Source organism: Dermacentor albipictus, chromosome 1 (assembly GCF_038994185.2).
Source record: "Dermacentor albipictus isolate Rhodes 1998 colony chromosome 1, USDA_Dalb.pri_finalv2, whole genome shotgun sequence".
NCBI lineage: Eukaryota > Metazoa > Arthropoda > Arachnida > Ixodida > Ixodidae > Dermacentor > Dermacentor albipictus.
Window position 1 is genome coordinate 424,861,750 of NC_091821.1, and position 22,525 is coordinate 424,884,274.

Consider the following 22,525-nt stretch of genomic DNA (forward strand, 5'->3'; position numbering starts at 1 on the left):
GTCATATTTCGCATTGGACACTTTTGTCACTGCAATTCAACAAACTATATTCTGACACAACCATCACAACAGGAGCACAGCAACATTATTAAATTGTCAGTGCTGCTTCACATCTTGCACCGTTCTGTGTACATTCAGAAAAAAATTGAAATATGCTCTCTTTTTAGCCCCGTAAAAGTTCCTTACAAACTTACCAAGAGGTAAATTTGGAACCAAGGTCTAAGTGGGTTCCTTCAGTGGCGTTTCAACCAGCATGGGAATGATGGGACGTACGGCCTTTGTCAAAGGTGTACAGGCTGCCTCACACATTGACCATGTACAGTGACGTAGCTAGGTCGTCTGGCACCCGGGGCCCATAGGTCTTCTGTCATCCCCCCCCCTGGGTGTAGCCGGCGAAAAAGGGGTGTCTTCAGACGTATATGACACCCCCTCCCCTCCCCCTGGCCCCTTGCACTCGGGGCTTACGGCCCCCCGGCCCCCCTGTTGCTACGCCACTGACCATGTATGTCAAGGTGTGAGGGCCTTGTCCTGTCGCCTTTCTTGTGTCCATTGTATTGCACTAAACAAAGTATTTATGGATCCGCACCAACTAGCCTGCCAACGCAATGTGTTGAGACATGGGTCCTTTAACTCAGTAAACTCAGTGCTCTCATAGTGTGTGCACTAATCTGGAGCCCAACTGTTATTACACTGAAAATTAAGTACCGAAGCTAGCTGCCTTAACGGTTTGTTTTGCTTAGGAATGGAAAGAGAAACTTTGCAGACTTGAACAACTGCAACATGAACTTAAAAAAAATTTCTACAGAAAACATCTCTAGATTTCAACGATCTGTTAGCTGTAAACGTCAAAACGTAAAAAGAAAGCAACATTCTTGTGAAACAGCTTAGCTTAGTTGTGTCAAGCAACATATAGTATGCGAACATGTTTTGCATTGGCCAGTGTCAGAATTTCATACAAACCTACTGTAGCGAAGACTGGCGCTGCAATTATTCAACACCCTTGGGACTAGTAAGCACAATAGGCTTTGGATTGAAATTTGTTAATTAGAAATTGGTAATTAGAAATGTTGAAGAAAGACATGCCCTCCAGCCCATCAAGGACAAGACCAACTGGTGTGGGACTTGTCACGGCAGTGGAAACAAAATTTTCTGTAAAGTGGGAGTTTGTATACTAGCGAGCAACATTTATTTTGTATTGTACCTGGTTTTCAAGGGAACTCTGTTTCGTATATATAGAATAATTCCAAATATCTAGGTGTGTTGTGAGTTTTGATTTCGCATTGTATTGTTCCAGATTTGCTCCCGAAAGGGACATGTAAGCAGCCATAGTCACCTTGTGCTCTAAGCCATCAGCTGATGATTGAACATACTTTATCAAAAGTATATGAGGCACGTTGCCTGCGATAACCATGCTGGCTACATATAGGCTGTTTGAGGAAGTTTCTGTGGTATGCCACAAGTTGCAATATCCAGGGTAATGAAAAGAACTCTCATATTCAGAATCCAGGGGTCTGTATGTGTAGAGTGTACCATAAGAACCACGGCAGCCAGCCAAACGACATACATGGTCAAGGCGTGAGGCAGCCTGTATACCTATGACAAAGGCCGTACGTCCCATCATTCCCATGCTGGTTGAAACGCCACTGCAGGAGCCCACTTAGACCTTGGTTCCAAATTTACCTCTTGGTAAGTTTGTAAGGAACTTTTACGGTTATTCATCTCTGCCTACACGAGTCTGTGCAGGAGTTCATGATAAAAAGAAAGAATCTAAATGAACATTTATGATAAAGGCTTCAGCCAAAAGCATTTCTATCCACACAGGCGCCTCATTGTGTTTTTGCTTTACACAATTTTGAAGATGGTGCACCTGTTACACGTTTTGTGTAGTATGCCCGCAAAAAATATAAATGTTGCCCTGCAATTTTATTAGCTTCAATAAATGGAACTTGTGGCAGTGACATCTAGTAATGCCACAACCGTGGTCCATGGGTGCCTCAGGCCAACTTGAGACAGCTGATGTGCACATCTTCGTTCTACAGCATGGTGATGTAGATGGATAATGGCGCACCTACTTCTGTGGCAGTATTAGAAGCGTAAGCAGTACGTTGATGCTGTTCGCCAACAAGAACATAATATTGCATCTAGGCCGAGTAAATCCAGTGGAACCGCGTTACAATGTGTAAATAAGTAGCATCGGAAGCAATTTGATCCAATAGATGTAAATTTACGTGCAGAAACTGCTTTAGATAAATTGGCAGCAAGGCCTAAGCAAAAGCCACTGAAATATGAAAGTAGCCGCACAAAACTATCAGGCTGCAAACCCTTGCTGCTTTTATTGGAAAGGTCCCTATATACAGACACTTGAGGTGTGTTAGTACTGTACTGCCCCACATAAAGTCCAAGAGCAAGGAGAATGTGCAGATGCAAGGACTGGGCTGAGAAAGGTGGTGGCTTGATGCGTGTTATCTTCCTGTGTGCTCAATGATCACATTATTGAACCTACACTGCCCCACGGCTGGGCTAGAGAAGTGTGCTTGTCTCCTCTTCTGGCTCAGCTATGGCTGCCCACGCAGCCTGCACGCAGAAGTTTAGTTTGTTGCAGGAATTGAGGTGAAGGGAAAGCCAAGATTGTTGGTGGCTTACTGCGCTTTTAGTCTCAGACGCCGTGTAATGAGAGTTTTGGAGACAAGTCGCAGCCTATAGAATTACAAACCTTCATGTAACTGCCTAATGCTTTGCTGTCGCTATTAGTGCTTTGCCTTTTGGGTGAAACCCAACTTTTGATGTGTAGTACTCGTATTTCTCGTGAAGTTTTTTTGAAGTACGCAGAGTGGAGCACAACATCGTCAATTAGCTGCACAGGGCACAATAGTTGGGACCATGGCCAGTATTTGTTTTTGCCCGTAGGCAATACTGCATACCAGGGCAAGCGCATTTGAAACCTGGAAGCTCAATTTCATTATTTATGTTCATGAAGATTTTGCTCTGTGATATCGAATGCTGTATCAGATCTTGCATTTGACTCCAAGAGCACTTGACAGCTTGAAATGCCCTTGTCATAAAGTTGGGGAAGGAAGCAATTGCTACTGCCGCTAGGATTCAAACTACTGATCCTGTGGCAACATTTAGTTGGGAATGGTATGTTTTAACCACTGCATTATCCCATACTTATCAGAATTTGGCCTTCCGGTCAACAGCATGGCAGTTTGGGCGAGTGGATATGTCATGACTTTTTTTAGGCTCGTAATGCAGCTCAGAACGAGCACAAAAGGAAGGTGGAAAAGGTAATGAATAGGAACAGAGAACAGGGTGAGCGCTAACTTCCAACTGATGGTTTATTTCATGACTCGGAAGGCTTACTTATACACTCAGTGAACCATGTGACATGAAGAGACAACACAAAACCAAGAAACAAAAGCAACTGTAGCCATGTGAAAAAACATAGACAGCCTGTGGCGGTCCGAGATATGCCAATTCATTGTTTGATAATGATAATGAAGGTGAGCTTACACATGCATAACCAAGACCTTTGATAGCTTTTGCTTCAATTATTTCTCTTGTGAGCTGATTATGACTACGATCTAGAATGACGCATTCTTCTAAAACAGGCACGCAACTACATGTTTTGCATGCTGCGCAAGAAACCTCCCAACTGTAATACAATTCTTAGCATTGTAACAATGTTCGCACAGCCTATCATCCTGTCATCGGCCAGTCTGACCAACGTAACGTTTTCCCACACTTGAGTGGAAAACAATAAACAACACAATGTATGCAATTGAACTTTATGATTCTTATCACAGCTAGGAAGAGCCTCCTTTTTCATATTAGTGAGCTTGCAAGTGCTCATAAGCTTGTCAAGGGCAGAAAACACCAAACGAATATTCACTCGCTTGGCGATTTTCTTCAGACTGAGACGGTGTGGATATACGGGATAATGCTTGTCCTACCCCGAGTAGTTGTAGGATTATCTTCGTGCCGGTTGTCTTTTCTAAACTCTCTTAGAATCCGTTCAGCTACTTTGTAAGGACATGGGAAAACCAGCCTGCAAAAGCCGTACGCACTGAGAAGCAAAGCTAGACAAAACGATATGATGGCGCGATTTTTGCAAAGCATTATTTTGGGCAAATGTTAGCAATGCCTCTCGTGACCAACTTAGAATGAGCAGAATGAAACGGAAGAAGTGGTTTGGCCATAAAATAAAACCTCGTTTAACGACACTAGAAAAAATTCTAATAAAGAAAGATTATTGGTTTAATCTTATTGAATTATAAACAATAGACCTGACACATTGGTAAAACTGATAGTCTGTATTAGTCTATTGGATTATGAAACAGACCTACACTGATAAAACAGATAGCCAATACTAGTCTATAAAACAAGGGACTTCATACACTGATAGCCTAGGCAAATTGGTCTAGGTACGAGCACTGTGGAGCAAAGCGGTTTGTTCTACAACGGTACATTATATCTTCCCTTTAAAGCGAAGCTTTCTAGGTGAAGCCTCCTGGACTTTGCGAACCTTGATGGTTGCTGCTATATTGTGAAATAGCTCATTCATAGGACAACACTGATGTAACAAATAGTGGCTTGTATAGAGCCCAATCTGTACTATCCCTACAGATGTGCTGGCAGCCAGCTTTGTTCTCTACAAAATTACGCAATGAAACAACAGTACCTAAATTTAGTCATTGCAACAAATGTACAGCTTGGAAGTCGTACCTATTATTAAAGCGAAGTCTTCTGTGCCTTCATTCTCCATGTTTGGAACATCTGCACAGTTGGCTTCTTGCTGAGGTATACTGCCGGTACAAGTTTATATTATGATCACTGCAGTCCTGTTGCTTCCGTTTGGACCCATAACGCATTTTAGTTGTCTTGTGGAATATTGTACTGCCCAGTGGAAGCAGCTGCAGGACTCGCAGAAATCTCTATGGGTTGTACAATTCTTGTATAGTACCAATAGCAACAGGACATACTTCTTGGAATTTTCCCTAGGGGAAGTTGAGGGGGAGCCAAAATTAGTTATATGCATTGCTTCGTTCTATCTATGTTTCATGTACTGCACTATGAATCTCGGAGAACTTCAAGAGGAATTTCATTTACTTTGTTACATCCATTATTTTGTTAACGAAGTTGGTTTATGTTATATTGTAGCATCAAAAATCAGCGAGAAGAAAACTTGGCATACGGCAAGGCAAGATGTATGCACTTAGAGATAAGCACGGTAATGTCATCAGCAATTTCAATGTTATAGTAAATGCAGCAGAAGAATTCTATACTGACCTGTACTGCACCCAGAGCAGTCGTGCTACCTTCATTCGAAGTAGTGATGAACAGGATACAGATATATATATATAACTAGTGGTGAAGTTAGGTAAGGGCATTGCAAACCATGGCCCAGGATAAAGTGGTAGAAGATGGAATAACAGTTTATTTTATCAAAGATGGAGGAGCCATCGTGCTTGAAAAGCTTGCAGCCCTTCATACGCAATGCCTCACGACTTCAAGTGAACCAGAGAGCTCGAAGAATGCAAACACAGTGATCGTCCAGCCAGTTTAGAATCTGAAGCCATTTTTGGAGCTGGAAAAATGTCGTTCTGGAGCAGTATAGGCGCAGCCACACCAGCATTTTGGAATAGCTTCGGATCTGAAGAATTGGTATATTTGGAACACTTGGAGCAGTAATGTGTAGCCATTTGGCGAAGCTTGTTATTACTGTGCAATCAGAAAGTGCTGCCGAACAGTGAAGCAAGAAACAAAGCCAACAGAAACCAATTAGGCGTGCCTTCCCACGGACGGTATATCAAGCACGCCATGTTGCAAGCATTTTTATTTCGGTAGGCAAGGAACGGAATTCTGTAAACAATTCAATAGAACTTTGTAGGCTAACTAGAACAACGAAATGCACTTAGGCGCAAGACAGGCATAAAATTGCATATACAGTTGTCAGGCACATTCAAAAAGCGATGGCAAATTTCTGATGTGCCTTCCAAACCACAGATGTGCTTTGATAGGCATTACCGCAGTAGATATGATGTATGTTACGCCCAATAACAATGCTAGAAGCTCAACAAGAGACTATGTATCTATGAATGGTGCGAAGATGAGATGCCTCCATACGGTGTGCAAAGATCGATGACATTGGAGAACTACGTTCGTACCATCCCGTACATTTGCTTTTGTTGTGAGGCAGTTTGTCCGCTTCCTGTGTTTCGTGTGGCCTCTGCGAATAGATACGAGTCAATTTGGCACAAAAACCTAACTTCTGTCGCCAACACTCAACCAACCTTTTGAAGCACTAACGATTAACGGCCAAGGCGGCCGATGAGGCTGGCAAGCTTTCCACAAGCCATCGCGGAAAGCTTATTGCTAATGTATTCGTATAAGTGGCTAACCGGCAATCGGTTCCGAGATCATGCATCCATGTTTTTGACAACCGTCAAAGCTTGCAACTACTGCAATTGTGCATAGAAGTTCGCAGATTGACAAAGTTCTGAACTGCATGTGCAAATGCGTGAATCTGCGTGCATGAACACGCTTAATGCGATACGATTTGCGTGCCTTCCAGTAGCACATAGGTACTGCTTTTATCGCCGTTCCGTTTGTCGGCGTTTGGTATATGAGTTGATGACCTGGATGATCTTTGTACAAGACAGGTGTCTCATAATCAGATTGTGGTTCTGCCATGCATTTGGAACAGAAAAAAAGTATGAAATAAGATTAAACAAGATAACAGACATTGAACAAGAATCTGCATAACAAACAACATGAGGGAAACATTTTCACAATTATGATTGTCTGGTAAAAATGAGGGATGAACGCTATGGTTTATTCACAAAGTGCAGAAAGAAAGGATGAAACCCCAGGATTAAATTTTCTTTTGCCCCGAAGTCAAACTGATCGTGCAATGCATCGACCTCAGCCGAGCAATTTCACTAAATGTACGAAAATAGAGTAGCAGATAATCGAGTCGCGAACTGAATTATTTGAATGTTTACAATGCGATTTGTTATAGTTGCGTACAGTCAACGTCCGATTTTCTGGACTCCCTAGGGGGCCGCGAAAACGTCTAAAAAATGGGGCAGCCTTAGGCAGGAGCAGGCATTTGGAACAAAAAAAAAAGTATGAAATAAGATTAAACAAGATAACAGACATTGAACAAGAATCTGCATAACAAACATGAGAGAAACCTTTTTCACAATTATGATTTGTCTGGTAAAAATGAGGGATGAACGCTATGGTTTATTCACAAAGTGCAGAAAGAAAGGATGAAACCGTTGGACAGTCGACAGTTGTGGACAGTCGACAGTTGTGGCAGGTAATGTGTTGCATTCGGAAATTGTGCACGGGAAAAAATAATTTTGAAATGCGTTGGTCCTGCAGGAAAAATCACTAACCTTTTCGTTGTGATAAGAGCGCGCGCAGCGGTGGCTAGCTGGTAGAATATATGATGTTTTATCTATTCCTTATTGGTTGTTATAGAGTAAGAAGAAAAATTTCATTCTGTCCCGGTAACGCCTTATTGCAAGGTTTTCCAGTTTTGCAGCTTCTAGAAGAGATGATGGAAATGTGCGCCAGCTGTACGAAATTGAAAATAAACCTGGCTGATTTTCTTTGGACTTTCACAATTTTAGTGATGTTGGTTTGTGTGTGCGGATCCCAAACAATCGCAGCGTATTCTAGAATGGGTCAGATGAATGTTTTTTATGCTAAAAGCATTATTTCAGGTGAATCGTTTCCTACTGATCGCCTTAAGAAGTCTAGTTTCTTCATTGCTTTATTATAAATGTATGTTACATGTTCATTCCACCTAAGATCTGATGTTATTACTACTCCCAGGTATTTAATGTAATGAATCTCTCCAATCCTATTCATTGCATGCTTAGAGGTATTCAAGCTATTAGAATGGAATGGCTTAGGAGTGAGAATAAACAGCGAATATCTTGGTAACCTTCGGTTTGCGGAAGACTGTCCTATTCAGCAACAGTGGAGACGAATTGCAATAAGTGATTGAGGAACTTACCCAAACAAGTGTAAGAGTGGGGTTGAAAATGAATATGCAGAAGACAAAGGTAACATTCAATAGCTTGGCAAGGGAACAAGAATTCAGGATTGCCAGTCAGCCTCTGCAGTCTGTGCAGGAGGATGCTTATCTAGATCACTTACTCACTGGAGACCCTGATCAGGAGAAGGAAATTCATATAATAAAATGATGGAGTACATACAGCAGGCATTACCAAATCACGACTTAGACCATACCCCCTTTTGTTGAAAACCGTACAATCACTGAATTATACCGGAGCTAACATACGGGGCACAAACTTCGACGTTGACAAAACAATGCAGGAACAGGTTAAGGAAAGTCCAAAGAGTGATGAAACGAGAAATGTTGCGCATAACATCAAAAAACAGCAATTAAAACCTTGCGGGTTTCCGCAGAACTATTACGTTAAAAGACAGCAAGAGAGTGGTTTGGATCAAAGAGCAAACGGGTATAGCCAATATTCTAGTTGACATTAAGATAAAGAAATGCAACATATCCAACAAGCTAGAATCTATACAAAGCGAAGCTTTGTGTGAGTGCATAAAGAGTCGAAACGCTAGTACACACTTGTACGCACATGTACACAAGTGTAGGTGCGCACAAATTATACCGAGCCTTAAGCGGAGTTGATGGCTACTAGCGAGTACGAAAGACACTCATCATGGTTCCAGAGGCAGCATGCGCATACGTACGTAGCGCAATTTGAATCCATTCTACCCGCAAAGCGTTTACTTCTTAGTTACCGTGCAGCCACAGATGCTTAAAGGTGAGCTTTCTGCACAGCTGGCACCACCGCTAAGACCAGAGCCACCTGGTGGTGATGAAAAGAACCCAACAGAGGTGGTGCGTGCGTGCCTCCTCTGCAAAAATTAGTTGGCTTATTCGGCGACAGAACAGGCACACAGCTCCCACGGTCACGAAAACCTGGCGATATTCATAAAGAAAAGCTTGATTTTAAAAATGGAGCTCAGCAGGCCATGGTATGTGTAGGGTAGATAACCAGTGGACTATACGAGTTACAGAATGGGTGTCAAAGGAAGGGAAGTGCAGTGGAGGAGGGCAGAAAACTATGTGGGTTGATGAAATTGGGAAATTTCTAGGCGCAAGTCGAGATCAGTTAGCACAAGACAGGGGTAATTGGAGATCGCAGAAAGAGGCCTTCGTCCTGCAGTGGACATACAAATAGGCCGATGATGAATGTAGCATAGCTTCTTGGAGCATTACCTGCCATAAGGGGCAAATCCTGGTGCGCTGTCGGTGTTGTCAACTTTTTTTTCTATGTGAAACGATGCACACAAAGAACAGTGGTTCACAATTATTCACGCATTCAATTTCTAGGACTGTTGCCTAATGAAAACTCCCACATGTGCACATGCTCTCGCAGTTTTAAGCAAGTTGTTCAGAGTATGCATACGTCTGACAGCCTAATGGGCAGAGCATCAGGAGGAGGAGCAGATTCTAATGAAGCATCAGAGTAGACTTTTGTTCAATATGTCCATTCTACACAGTTTTTGTATTGAAGAGGCCAAAAACTAGGCGAGGCCACAAAGTGCCTGGTATGAAGCAAAGAATGTTCAATGTTACAGTTTTGTCTAAACCAATCACGCATAAAGCAATCGCTCACAATGGAAGTTGATACCTCTCTACCAGTTCCTTGAGTATGGGGACTTGCTTTACTGTAATCTCTTTTGGAATGTAGCAATTATTACTCTTTTGCTTAATTCTGAAAATAGTCTCAACTTAAGAAATGTGCTGTGTGTGTCACTTTTTGTCTTAATGCAGTTGTGCTGGATATTTTCATCGTGAATCCGAACCAACTAGCTTGCCAACACGCTTTAGTCTACACTTTTCTTTTCCCACACAAACCATGCAATGTGGCTTTTGCCACAGACATTTCATTCGTAAACCAGAGGAAAACTCAAATACGAAACAAGACAACACTACAACTTTCAGTAAGAGTTGTTTGTACAGTGTTGTAGCTGGATATCAGCACAGCTTCTATGCAAATGTAACAATGCATGAAAAATACCTTCGCAGTCTAGAGTGCACACCCATTGGTGGAGGCTAATATGCATCCACCTTTGAGGGGAAAATTCCACTGCTTCCTAAAGTTTTACCCTACTATAGTCTACTAGATTATGAAAACGGTGCATTTCTGCTGTCAAAAAGATTTACCATTATCAAATATATTTTGAGTAGCAAGGTTGAGAAGGAAACATTGCGGTACTTGATCTGGAATGCACTGCGGAAGTCCATCTGCACAAGAGTAGCATCGATTGGTTACCACCCAGAAGAAACTTCTTTGCATGGGAAATGCACCTGTGGACGTTGTTCCTGTTCATTAAAATCTTTGCAAATGTGTGAAGTGTGCAATGACAAGATAGACCCCGGAGAGAAATGTGACCTTGTGGGACCTGGTAAGAGGTCGCAAGTGTAATTATTTGCATGCGTGGTACAATGTATAATGGAGATGATGCCACATTTTTAGTCACCCTCAAGTTATGGGCAAAGGACTTCAAATGTTTTTTCAAACCCAAATTTATTGCGATATCATGATAAATTTCATGATAATAATAATAACATATTATCATTATCATGATATTATTATGATAAACTTCAAATGAACTAGCTTGACTTAGTCTTTCTTATAATGTAAATTTATGAATGACTACATGGTTGCACTGGTAGAAAAGAAGTTCAACAGCAAGACAAAAAAGAGCATTAAATGACTTATATTTGCGTTTTATGAACAAGAAACAACTTGCAGCTGTAGAAACAATAAAAAATTGCCAGTTCTGAGGACTTTCCATCTAAATCACCACCTCGCATCTGTACTTGCGTATACTAATCACAGCCTGTACCAACCAGTCCAGTCAATTTACAGTCAACTTACTAATCGTGGTAGGTACCAGCTTTTGGAAAGTTTCCTGGTCACAGCAAGTCCTGCCTGAACCAGCTTGGATTTTCATGGAGCTCGATATCTACTGGTTATGTCAACTGTTCTGAAGCTGCTCCGTGAGTGGAAAAATCTCTCGATGGACTTTCTTGTGGGGCGGTAAGGTGTCAGAGGGAAACACCCAGGAATAAACCGCGCAACGGTTCCTGCAATAATAAAGTTCCTCCTCCTCCTCCTCCACCTCCTCCTCCTGTGGGGCTACCACAGTATGCCTTGCAGCAAAAGAATACGAAGGTGGGCGGGCTCTCTCACACTAGTTCTTTTGGAAAATGTGGAAACATTATAGCGGCCTCGGCAGCACCTTGAACTTTCCACCACAGTGCAAGAATTATTCAGAAGGAGAATCCTTTTACCTGTGCCAACCAACAATTCCAATGCACTCGGGCGGCACGGTAGCGTCACAGCATGCGAGGACGAAACCAATTGCTTCCGGTGCATCGTAAGTGGCTCATGAAAAAATCTATGCTAATGCTCCATACTTAGCAAACTTTGCTTAATTTCATGCATGGTTATTCCTAGATACTGCTCCAAATACGTGCCGCAAAGCATCTAAAAAGAAATGTTAGCAGCAACTCGTCAGCAGAGAGTGGCTGCCGATGCCACAAAGTTACTATAAACCTGCATGCTTTTTGATTACGTGGGCAGATGTCCTCGTGAAACAATGCTGCGATTGCTCTGATCTGGGCAGGGTGTGATGAGCTGTACAAGCTTTCGCGGCTAGCACTTGACTCATAGAGCGGACTAAGAGCGGACACTCCGAGAAATCTGGCCTCAGGAACTACGTCACGGCTACGTAACGAACGAATGCTCTCATCAAACGCCAGGGGACGCAGGCGCAAAAAAAGAAAATGTTGTAATGAATTCTGCTCAATCGCTTTACAAAATAATAATTATACACCCAAATTTGGCGTGTTTCTGATACATAAGAACAGAATTTATCGAGAACACCTTCCGTGCTTTTTGTTCTTCATTCGTACTGCCATCATTGCACTGGCTTTCAGCAGGCTTCCCATGCCCATGTGACCAAGAGATCAGATCTTCATGACAGCAAAGGCAAGCACCTTGCATCTGTACGATTTGAGTATGAGGTGCAAATACATTGCACTGAACTACAGCAATGGTTACGCTTCATGCAGGGAAAAGAAAATTACCCTTAAAGTTCCCAGTGAACCAGCACGATTGCAAGCCTGTGCTCGTACCATTCCAAGGAAAGATTGAGAGCTCACATTACGACTATGGTTGCAACAATAAATTTATATATACAGAGAAAGCAGTACTATGGCGAGCGGCAAGGTGAAGAGACGTGTAGAAAATCGATGGTGCATCCTGTCACCTCCGATGTCTTCTAGTGTTCGTGGACAAGAGTTCTTTTATTCTTGGTTGGAACCCTTTGAGTGCAAGCACCAGTAGCAGTGAGGTAGCCAACCATGACACCAGATGGTACAGCACCTGTAACTCTGCTATCGCAAATGTACATGCACAAATTGGACCACAGACATTTGATTCATCCCCTCACATAGGCTTGTTAGATAAGTTTGCAAGAGAACAAGACATTGTCTTGACCAAAAATACATAGTTCTTAATGCACTGATCTGCAAAAAGTCGGGGAAGATGCCAGATGTACTGCGTTTTCCAGCTAACGTGCCACTGTAAGATATATGTATTCTTGCAAAAATAAGAAGTGAAGGTGCTCCGACCAATACTGGCTTTCGAAATAAAAAAAAAGACATCGTGCCTTCTGTTGCTTTACAACTCGTATTAAGAAAGCACCTCTTTTGTCTCAAAAGTGGCGAGCGCCAGAATGACCCTTAATCAGCGCATGCTATCCGCACCTTATCCTTTTTACTGTGAAAGGCGTACAAGAGAGGGAACCATTGCGCCACGCGCTGCACAGTGACCGTATTGAGTTGCAAGGAGAAGGACTGTTTCACCTCCTGAATAATTCTTGCTCTGTGCTTTTGAAGTACTACAGTGTACCTCAACGCTTATGTCAATGAATTATTGACAGAAAGGAGTCTTTTGCCCATTTTGCAGGGCTTGGTGCACCAGGAATACCTTGCCATACAGCCTAGCAGAAGTTCTTGTCATGAACAGTAGTCGAAAAACTTGTGATACAAGTCACATTTAATAAATGTCATCTGAATTCAGAAGTCAAAAGCCAAAACTAATTAAAATCACGCAGGTACCAGCAGGGTAAGTACACCCTTTGTACAGGGCAACTACAATCATTATGGTGAGTCTTCATCTGAGTCTTCATCCTCTTTGTCGTCCATTAAAAATTTCATTGGTGACCAATACGCCATCTCGTCCAGTATTTCTGCAAGGAGGTGGGAGAAGAAAAATAGCATCTTATAAGAACCAGAAGCATCTAGGTGCAGCAGGTGGGCCAGCCCCACCTGCAGCCCCACCTGTGCATTATATTTGGTTTCTCACCCTGCATGCAATGAAGTTGGCAACCTGAACTCCAACCTGTCTATTCTCTTTTGCTCATTCATTCCATGCAACATGTCAAGGTAATACTACCAAAAATCAATCAACTACTAGCCTGTGCGAAAGCACATACTTACAAAGAGTAGTTCTTTCATCACACCATAATCGAAATGAACTGGCAAATAGCACAATTCTAATCCTTGGGCTTCATTGCTCAAAGAGAGAGAGATTAACTTTCATTTATGAACAGTTTTGTTCCAGCCGTCATTTTTGATAACTCGATTGACCTACCAGCCACAATTTGTGAATTGCAATATAGGCCTTAAATTCATCATCATCAGCCTAGTTACGCCCACTGCAGGGCAAAGGCTTCTCCCATACTTCTCCAACTACCCCGGTCATGTACTAATTGTGGCCATGCCGTCCCTGCAAACGTCTTAATGTCATCCGCCCACCTAACTTTCTGCCGCCCCCTGCTACGCTTCCCTTCCCTTGGAATCCAGTCCGTAACTCTTAACGACCATCGGTTATCTTCCCTCCTCATTACATGTCCAGCCCATGCCCATTTCTTTTTCTTGATTTCAACTAAGATGTCATTTACCCGCGTTTGTTGCCTCACCCAATCTGCTCTTTTCTTATCCCTTAACGTTACACCCATCATTCTTCTTTCCATAGCTCGTTGCGTCGTCCTCAATTTCAGCAGAACCCTTTTCGTAAGCCTCCAGGTTTCTGCCCCATATGTGAGTACTGGTAAGACACAGGCGTTATACACTTTCATTTTGAGGGATAGTGGCAACCTGCTGTTCATGATTTGAGAATGCCTGCCAAACGCACCCCAGCCCATTCTTATTCTTCTGGTTATTTCAGTCTCATGATCCGGATTCGTGGTCACTACCAGCTCTAAGTAGATGTATTCCCTTACCACTTCCAGTGCCTCGCTACCTATCGTAAACTGCTGTTCTCTTCCGAGACTGTTAAACATAACTTCACTTTTATGCAGATTAATTTTCAGACCCACCCTTCTGCTTTGCCTCTCCAGATCAGTGAGCATGCATTGCAATTGGTCTCCTGAGTTACTAAGCACGGCAATATCATCAGCGAATCCCAAGTTGCTAAGGTATTCTCCATCAACTATTATCCCCAATTCTTCCCACTCCAGGTCTCTGAATACCTCCTGTTAACATGCTGTGAATAGCACTGGAGAGATCGTATCTCCCTGTCTGACGCCTTTCTTTATTGGGATTTTGTTGCTTTCTTTGTGGAAGACTACGGTGGCTGTGGAGCCGCTATAGATATCTTCCAGTATTTTTACATATGGCTCATCTATACCCTGATTCCGTAATGCCTCCATGACTGCTGAGGTTTCGACTGAATCAAACGCTTTCTCGTAATCAATGAAAGCTATATATAAGGGTTGGTTATATTCTGCACATTTCTCTATCACTTGATTGATAGTGTGAATATGGTCTATTGTTGAGTAGTCTTTACGGAATCCTGCCTGGTCCTTTGGTTGACAGAAGTTTAAGGTGTTCCTGATTCTATTTGCGATTACCTTAGTAAATACTTTGTAGGCAACGGCCAGTAAGCTGATCGGTCTATAATTTTTCAAGTCTTATATTTAGCGTCCCCTTTCTTATGGATTAGGATTATATTAGCGTTCTTCCAAGATTCCGGTACGCTCGAGGTTATGAGGCATTGCGTATACAGGGTGGCCATTTTCTCTAGAACAATCTGACCACCATCCTTCAACAAATCTGCTGTTATCTGATCCTCCCCAGCTGCCTTCCCCCTTTGCATAGCTCCTAAGGCTTTCTTTACTTCTTCTGGCGTTACCTGTGGGATTTCGAATTCCTCTAGGCTATTCTCGCTTCCACTATTGTCGTGGGTGCCACTGGTACTGTATAAATCTCTATGGAACTCCTCAGCCACTTGAACTATCTCTTCCATACAAGTAACGATATTGCCTGCTTTGTCTCTTAACGCACACATCCGATTCTTGCCTATTCCTAGTTTCTTCTTCACTGTTTTTAGGCTTCCTCCGTTCCTGAGAGCCTGTTCAATTCTATCCATATTATAGTTTCTTATGTCCGCTGTCTTACGCTTGTTGATTAACTTAGAAAGTTCTGCCAGTTCTATTCTAGCTGTAGGGTTAGAGGCTTTCATACATTGGCGTTTTTTGATCAGATCTTTCGTCTCCTGCGATAGCTTACTGGTTTCCTGTCTAACGGCGTTACCGCCGACTTCTATTGCGCACTCCTTAATGATGCCTATGAGATTGTCGTTCATTGCTTCAACACTAAGGTCGTCTTCCTGAGTTAAAGCTGAATACCTGTTCTGTAGCTTGATCCGGAATTCCTCTAGTTTCCCTCTTACCGCTAACTCATTGATTGGCTTCTTGTGTACCAGTTTCTTGCGTTCCCGCCTCAAGTCTAGGCTAATTCGAGTTCTTACCATTCTATGCTCACTGCAGCGTACCTTGCTGTGCACGTCTACATCTTGTACGATGCCAGGGTTCGCGCAGAGTATGAAGTCGATTTCATTTCTAGTCTCACCATTCGGGCTCCTCCACGTCCACTTTCGACTACCCGCTTGCGGAAAAAGGTATTCATTATCCGCATATTACTCTGTTCTGCAAACTCTACTAATAACCCTCCTCTGCTATTCCTAGAGCCTATGCCATATACCCCCATTGAGTTGTCTCCAGCCTGCTTCTTGCCTACCCTGGCATTGAAGTCGCCCATCAGTATGGTGTATTTTGTTTTGATTTTACCCATCGCCGATTCCACGTTTTCATAAAAGCTTTCGACTTCCTGGTCATCATGACTGCATGTAGGGGCATAGACTTGTACCACCTTCAATTTGTACCTCTTATTAAGTTTCACAACAAGACCTGCCACCCTCTCGTTAATGCTATAGAATTCCTGTATGTTACCAGCTATTTCCTTATTAATCAGGAATCCGAATCCTAGTTCTCGTCTCTCCGCTAAGCCCCGGTAGCACAGTACGTGCCCGCTTTTTAGCACTGTATATGCTTTTTTTTGTCCTCCTAACTTCACTGAGCCCTATTATATCCCATTTACTAGCCTCTAATTCCTCCAATAACACTGCTAGACTCGCCTCACTAGATAACGTTCTAAAGTTAAACGTTGCCAGGTTGCCTTAAACGTTGCCTTAAATTAATTAGTTATAATGTTGTTGACTAAAATTGTTATTGATTTATTAGGGGTGGACAAATATATTCAAAGTTTTGAATACGAATCAAATATTACACACCAATTATTCGTGTTCATATTCAAATATGAAATATATAGTATTTTAACTAACCAAATATTTTGCAACAGACTTAAAGTTTGGTTACAGTTGCCTGTCTGCTAAACAAAGTATATTGTAAAATCTCACGAGTGCTACTACGATAAAAGTTCTCGAAGCAATGCAGAAACAAAATGGGCAACGCAAGCATCGTTTTGGGTTTTGCGGCGGAAGCCCACATGACAACCTAGAATTTGTTTGTAGTCTGTCATTTAGTGTTTTTGACAGTCTATAGCCATGTAACAGTTTTATCTTCTACTCTGCAACCTGCAAGGCTTTCCTTTCATACGCCCTTTTTCATGTGTCTATGGTACACAAGTCCTTCAGCAGCTTTTTTTTTTCTTTACTTTTTCCACAACTTTTGCTATTTCTTTTTTTTTTGGCAACCACTTATTTAGCATACTTCGAATGCTAGTCATACAGAAGCCATTCTTCTTGGGAAATATTGCTTGCAACCAGGCTCTGAAGTTGTTGAAAGGCTATTCGTGCAGCTTCTTTAATAACAATAAGTCATCTTGTGCTTATAACTGAACTGTCTTTTCTGCACTAGTCAGTAATGGCTTGGCACGTAATTATACCGAAGTAAATATTCCTGCAGTAAATATAAGCGTCTGCACTTGACTATTCAATAATTACTACTTCATATCTAAAAAATTTGGCACTTGTCCACCTTTATTATTTCGTAAATTATGCATTTCGATTTCTCGCACATGTAATGTCGATCTCTTTGAGCAGAATCCACCCCAAGCTTTAAAATTGTGATGTCTGCCACAGGCAATTTTGAAAATTCGTAACTCATTCTGAAACACTATTAGCAGTAGCAGACAAAATGGTAGCAGCGACTAACATGCATAGTTTGTCATTGCACAATGTTTCAAACCCATGTCGATGAAACAAATTAGTTTTGCACTCTTTTTCATTTTACTTTTGTGGTGGTCAGCATTTTGAGGATGTTAAATAGGTAACGTCTTTCCTCTGGAAATGAAGAGCCTTACAAGTAGTATATGTTGTACTACACGCACATTCTGGACTTTACATTATTGTGGTACATTTTTATGTACTTGCATTTCCGACAGATAATCTCTGAGCATTACGATTTACTTATTGAAAAAGAAACTAGGCATAGCCACAATATGGTTGACAAAATTGTCTACACTGTTGTAAACATGAAACTAGAAACAAAAACAGGGGAGCACTGTCACCATGCTGCCAGAACATTGACAATTTGTAGAGCGGCTTTTTTACATGATATAACTGACTATAATTTAGTTTTTCTTTCAAGGTTATTTTTAGCAAGGGTTAAAACGAAAATTTAACATTTTATACATTATTACTTCAATTGCTTAAAGTACAGTGCTACATGAATTTTATGGCTACAAAAGACCACTTATTTTCTCATAGATGTTCATATTGCTTCTTCAGTTATATAGTATATATTCGGCTATGCTGCATCCTTGCAGATCGTCAAGCCGCCCGAAAGTCATAACAGGAGATAAAGTGATCAAGAATGATTTCGAGTGGCGTCCTTATTGCACATAAGCCACAGGATACATACCCTCTTTGGCACTTTCTGCAGAACTGTGACTCTTCTGGTCGGCTTCCTTTAACGGGGTTCTTGGCTCAGCATTTCCCATACGTGAACTGAAAAGCGCACACAATGTCCAATACCAATGTACAGCTACTGTCAGAACTAGCATGAACAATAAAGACATATCTAAAGGATTAACTTGAACAAATTCCAACTGATGGAGCAAAGTCTGAATGCTTTGACAGGGAGACACATTCAAGGGACACTAGAGAAAATGATAAGTTGAGCTGCAATGGTAAATGACCTAGAATACCAAAACAGTTCCTTTTATAGAGAGCAGAAACTTGATAAACCCAGAAAAAAATGCACTATCTCATTGGACATGGATTTTAACGGGCTTGGTTAACTTTTTCATCACTAAATATGGCCCTAATTGTAGTCTAATAGAACCAAAGATAGAACCCAACAAGTTTTGAGAGCTTTTAGTGTCCCGAAGTGGTCCGGACATAGACTTGATTATCATTGCTATGTCACACTGACATAGCAATTCTGGTGTTTCGATGAGAAACTTAAGAAATTAAACTCTGAGCTTCATTTTCTCTTCTACTACCAACCTCTTACCGCAAAATTAATTCCAAGAAAGTTTGAAGAATAATTTAGCAGTTTCACTTCATATAATGTCCGTTGGTGTTTATTTATGCTGTCACATTCAAATCGCCCAATAAGATCTGTAGCATACTTTACTGTAGTTGACATCTGTGTAATGCGAAACATTGTCCGAATTGCACCACGAGACGCAGACGTGCATTGAGCTAGCGGGGTTTGAGTGGTTTCAGATACGCTTTGTAGCTTTCCCATTATCTAGTCATTTAGGACACCAAGGGGAAACTGAACCAGCTAAACCACTGGTGCTTGCCTGCGTCTCTTGCTCCTGCTAATACGGTGGCAGCCAGAAGGGCACGTCCAAAGAGGAGATACTTTGTGCGTGCACGATGAGCCCACACAAAGCATTTGGCGCCCCAGCCAACCACCAAGCACGCCAGCAAATCTAGAGCAAGGGTACTGAGCCTTTCATGCAACACAGCTTCTGAAGAGGCATATTGATCTCATGGTTATTTATGCAGTTCTAGACAGTTTCTTTTGGGGCACGAAGCTTTAATTTAATTTGGGCAAAAGTCATGCCCGATGACTATCCAAAAAGCAGTTTAATTTTACCAGCTGCTTCATGAAAGGGGCCAGAGGCAAGCTGGGTTGACTGACAAGAATGCTTTACTTTAAAAAAAATCAGACAAACCAAAGGTGCACTCGAGGCATGCTTGGTAAAGTATAATGGAGACTGTAAACAACGATTATGAAGCATGCCATAGTGGGGGACTTCAGATTAATTTTGACACCCTGTGGTTAACATGCACCCAAATTAAAGTAGACTAGCATTTCGACATTTTGCTCCCCACTATGCGCAGCATGTGTAAATTGTATAGGTGCCTCTGTTGCTCTGTTAGTACTGGGACATCCTTTTTAGATATGTACAGAGCAAAATTTTGGAGATGATGCACACATTGCGTGAAAGAATAGAAGCAGCCATAGATCTCACCCAACACTAAAAACAATGTTTCTTTAGACATGCTGAAAATATTTACTTGACTGTAACATATCAGTGACGGTAACATGCACTTCACAGCCAGGCATAAAAATGCAATGCGCTTGGCTGTTCACTTACAAAATTGTAAAAAAATGACCTTCGTTCCAAACCCATATATCGTATGAGCAAACTTTCTCCGATTTCTGCTGTCATTGTTCATCTTCATTTTTGTCCACTTCAAGACAGCACAATTACGCACATTATTAAATGACTATTTCATTTCATGTCTCATTCACTAGGATGCGCTGCTGTTTATTCTTCATCTTCCAACCCACACACCTCCACTTCCTCCTCTTCCGATCCTGATTCTTCATCTGCTTACGAGATATCTCTGCTTGTGTAATCAGGAGAAGGACCCGCTCCATCCATACTACTTCAGAGCAATTAAGCACCGACTGTTCTTTCCAAACACCGATACAGAATTGATTACGTGTATCACTGAGTGCCGAGCTATGTCGGGCGCTGAATCCATCCCCTCTCCGCTGTGCTATCTGTGCGTGTTGGGACTGCGCCAGCTGTTACAATGATGTTATCCGCAGCGCCAGGTGCCAATTCTTTTCTAAGTCATCCATCATGTGCCACGACAGCTGCGCTGCTGACCACATTCTTGGCGCTCTGCGAACGTTTACTGCCGAGCTTCATACACCCGCGTCGCATATCTTGAAAGTGGGGGCATATACATACGCACATAATAAATTAGTATTGTATCTGAGCCACAGTGGCATTAATCATTGTTGCTGTTGGACACCTTATCACTAGTATCAACAGCCCACAGCACCTCTTTGGTGACATTTATGGCATTTGAGATACTGACTTGTAGACAATGGAAGCTTAATAAACTCACAAAGCAGGTGCAGTCGAGAGCAAAAGTCTCCGCAACATTTTTTTCTATTCTCACAGCTTAGGCATAAAGGCTGAATTCAAGTGGTACTGCCTACGTGCTCCTGTTTAACCAGCGTCATGCATTAAGACTATATCACATTGCATGGCTGTGCTAGAAGAAATTAATTTTTTTTCCGACTCCGTGGTCTCTAGACTTTTGCTCTCGACTGTATAAACAATGCCGCATCAACCGCAGCTTCTACAGCTGCAGACGTGTGAACTAGACTGGATTAGAACAATTTTTAGTGCCAATGACAACAGCTTGTCGCTATTGCAGTTTTGACCTCATACGCATACTAAGGCACATAATTGTAAATTTTTAAAAGAAAAAGATGCATGTTAGAATCGAACATGATACTTGACGTGTGTTGGTTTGCTCACAACACTCTGTGTCCTTGTGTGAGCATTGTGTCTTTGGAAATCATGTTTAGGGCCCTTCATTTCTGGGTTCTGTATTATTCAAAATTTAAAGGTTAAATTGCAGGAACAACTTTTAGATGCAGTTGGAAGAAGCGGGTTTTTCTACGGAATCTGTTCCAGAATTTCTTGTTTCATTTGCACCAAAGAAAAAAATATCCACTGAAAAGCAGTCGGAGCTTCGGTGGCATACAATATCCCATACTCTGTTTCAGAAATTCTGCGTAGCAGAACCAAGGCTAGGCGACCCACGAGCGCAAATTCTTGCATGGCGAGATATAATGCTACAGTTTGGCACCCGTTGGATGACTAAACGGCCTTCACAAGTGGTCTTGTCAGCACGTTAACTTGGCAGCTCCCTTGCAGGTTGCAGGACGGTTTGTTGTGCGACTCTGCTTCATTCTTTAATAAAATATTTATTGAGGTTCTACGATAATGAAAATACAGTAATTCTCCACTTGTTCGAGTGAAAACGTGCAAACAACAAAAAATTCGTGCAATGTTGCCATACAGACATTAATTTGCATTTAAAAAATACATACAATAAATTCTTTTAACAGTGGCTAAATTCATACATGTGGCCAGCATAGCCACAAGATTGCTTCATCTTTTGCAAAAATGGCGTCTGCAGACTTGCTTGTTAGGTATCGTCCCAAGCTGCTCTTTTACGTAAAAGGGACAAATAAGTTGGTGTTGAACATCCTTGAAACAGTGCGGGACGAGCGAGATAAACGTGCGCAAATTCTAATTAAGAAAACAGCTACGCTTACTGATATGAAGTGCTGTGCCACACGTGTCAAACATGATTCGTTCTTTTCATGTTACGTCATAGGCAAGCAGCCTATATATATAGTTCGCTGTCACTGAAATAAAACAGTGCGGTACGTGCTCTTGGATCGTCTTCGTCCCTCTGCCACCCGCTACAACAGTGGCGACGAGGCTGACCACCCCGCGGAGCCCCCGCCACGAACCGTGGCGTCTCGGAAGCGCTGGGAGTCCTGCTGGGTACTGAAAATAATGGAGTCTACGGAGCATCGGCGGTCATGGCCCTGGCTACGAACCTCCGTACCCCAAGTTTCGACGAAAATCACGATAAGTGGGATATTTACTTGACTTGACCGGAGGCATTTTTTGAAGCAAAGGATATTAAGACAGATGATAAGAAAAGGGCGCTCTTGGTTTCGACACTGTCAACGAAGACGGTAGGCGTTCTTGCTGGACACTGCGCCCCCAGAAAGTAAATGGCCTGAGTTACAAGGACGCACTTACCATCCTAAATAACCACTATGCGCCGAAGACTAATGAGGTTGCCGC

At 42.1% G+C, this 22,525-nt stretch overlaps 1 pseudogene; it reads right to left on the minus strand.

Moving 5' to 3' along the window:
* Nucleotides 1–13,109: 13,109 nt before the first annotated feature.
* The window catches only part of LOC135897666 (uncharacterized), a 42,874-nt pseudogene continuing 33,458 nt past the window's right edge, over nucleotides 13,110–22,525 (minus strand).